The following is a 2,415-nucleotide window of genomic DNA, read 5'->3' as shown; positions in this document are numbered from 1 at the left end:
TGTTGGTAAGAACCCAGGGTCTCCTGCCGGGTAAGCAGGTGACCCACCATTGATTATATCCCCCACCCAAGAATGTCCCGAGAATTTTAACAGAAAGAGTAGGAAATTAATCTGGGAATAGTAAACTTTGTCATGCCCACACCCACATGCAAGCTCAGGGTTGAAAAGGGAAGCAGAATGCTTGCTTGACTGTTCCCCAAATGAACACAGTAGAGCCAGTGAGATTTAGGAAGGTGAAGCTATATTTGGTAACTCAATTAAAATAACTACATTCTCAAGTTACTTACTGGGAAACCATGGTATTCTCAGTATTTTTAACTTGTCACAACCTGTGCTGCTGTTGGCCTTTCTCCTCCTCTTTCCTAAGCAATTACAATCATTCTCAGAATTAGGTTCAGCAGCAGGTATAATTTTTTTTTTTTAAGCAGAAAACAAAGACTCATAGAACCCAAGGACCTGGCCAATGCTCTTAATTACTCAGATTCTTGATCCACTCCTGGAGGAAAGCAGTACAGTACTCCCAAGAAATAGACTAGAAGTGGACCGGGCTTCTCAGGAACGGAAAACCAACTTTATCACTCTTCAGCTACACACTTCACTAGTTTGGGGTGATGACTCATGTTACTTATTTAGTGGAACTGGGGATTGAATCTAGGGCCTTCATACTGAGCTATACCATCAGACATTTTTTTAAAAATTGAAGCCAAGCGTGGTATCAAATACCTGTAATCCCAGCACTCAGGAGGCTGAGGCAGGAGGATCACTGTGAGTTCAAGGCCGGCTTGGACTACGCAGTGAGACTCTTGTCTCCAAAAAGTAAACAAAAATACAAAATAAAGGGCCAGGGATTTAGCTCAGAGGTACAGCGCCTGCCTCACAATCGCAAGATCCTGAGTTCAAGCCCAGGTACCAAAAAAAAGGAAAAAAACATACAAAATTAAAAAAATCAAAACAAAAAAACAAACGTTTAGGCTGGGTGTGGTGGCACGCACCTGTAATCCCAGCACTTGGGAGGCTGAGGCAGGAGCATCGCTGTGAGTTCGAGACCAGCCTGGGCTACATAGTGAGTTCCAGGTCAGTTTCAACTACACAGTCAGACCCTGTCTCAAAAACAAAAACCAAACAAACAAAAAAGAAAATAAAAAGGGCTGGGGTGCAGCTCAGAGTAAAGGTCCTGGGTTTAACCCCCAGTACTGCAAAAACAAATATTCACAATAAGCAAAATTTAAAAAAGGCCCATCCCAGGAGGAGTGCCATGAAGGGGGACAAAAAACAAGTTGGTACAGGTTGTATCCAAGAACTAAGAATTATGGTTTCTTGAAGACAGATGTGTGAGACCCTGGTTCAATGCTCAGTGTTCCAAAACAAAACAAAAATGAAGGAACACTACTGTACTTCATGTATGAGTTCACACTTTATTTTTTTCCAGTGCTGGGGTTAAACCCAGGGCAAGTTCTGTACCACTGAGCTACTTTTTTTTTTTTTAAACAGGGTCTTGCTATATAGCCCAGTTCCAGGCTGGCCTGGAACTCATGGTGATCCTCCTGCCTCAGCCTCCCAAGTGCAGAGATTACAGGTGCGCACCACCATGCAAGGCTTGAAAGCCTGCTTTTTATTCAAGCAAAACAAGTTACTTAGGATGAGACTGGACCCCACAGGACAGCCGCCCAGAGACATCAGATAACATTTAAGTCTGTGGTTCAGTCACAGCAAGTGACAACTCAAGAGTCATCAATGAAATCCAGACAGGCCAAGGCCACTGTTTTTATCTTCATAGTTTTATCTGCCTATTATCTCATAAAGGGCCTCCACTTATCACCTGGGGGGGAGGCTTCTACTGGGCTGTGATATTGTATAAACAATAAAACAACTATTTATTGAGCCAAGCACTGTGCTATAAATTTTATGATCCAGAGTTACATCTCCAGCCCCTCTCCCCATTCCACATGTCCAGACAGGGACTCCATAGCAAGTCCAAAACTGCCCAGGCTGAGCTGGAATTTGCGCTCCTTTTGCCTCTGCCTCTCAGAGCGTGGGACCACACGTGTGCACGAACCACTATGCCTGCCTCGATAAGTTTTTCTAAGATAAATCTAGTGTCCTAATCACTACAGTTTCCATCTCAGTTATCTTAAGCATCGGACTGGTGTGACCTCAATTTCCTCCCAATCCCATGGCTTCCAGGATGCTGAGGAGTTGTTTCGCATCTGAATTTACAATTTCTGGTGGCTCCCTTTTAAGTGCTTTCATCGCTGAAGCTACCAAATATGATGTTATTGAATCACCTGCGAGTGTTTTTTTTTTTTTTTTTTTTTTTTTTTGAGACAGGGTCTCACTATGTAGTTGAGACTGACCTGGAACTCACTATGTAGCTCAGGCTGGTCTCAAACTCACAGTGATCCTTCTTCCTCAGCC

This window comes from Fukomys damarensis, unplaced genomic scaffold, assembly GCF_012274545.1.
Source record: "Fukomys damarensis isolate Sample0158 unplaced genomic scaffold, DMR_v1.0_HiC HiC_scaffold_23, whole genome shotgun sequence".
Lineage (NCBI taxonomy): Eukaryota > Metazoa > Chordata > Mammalia > Rodentia > Bathyergidae > Fukomys > Fukomys damarensis.
The sequence above is the reverse complement of the archived record's forward strand: the minus strand, read 5'-3'. Positions refer to the sequence as shown.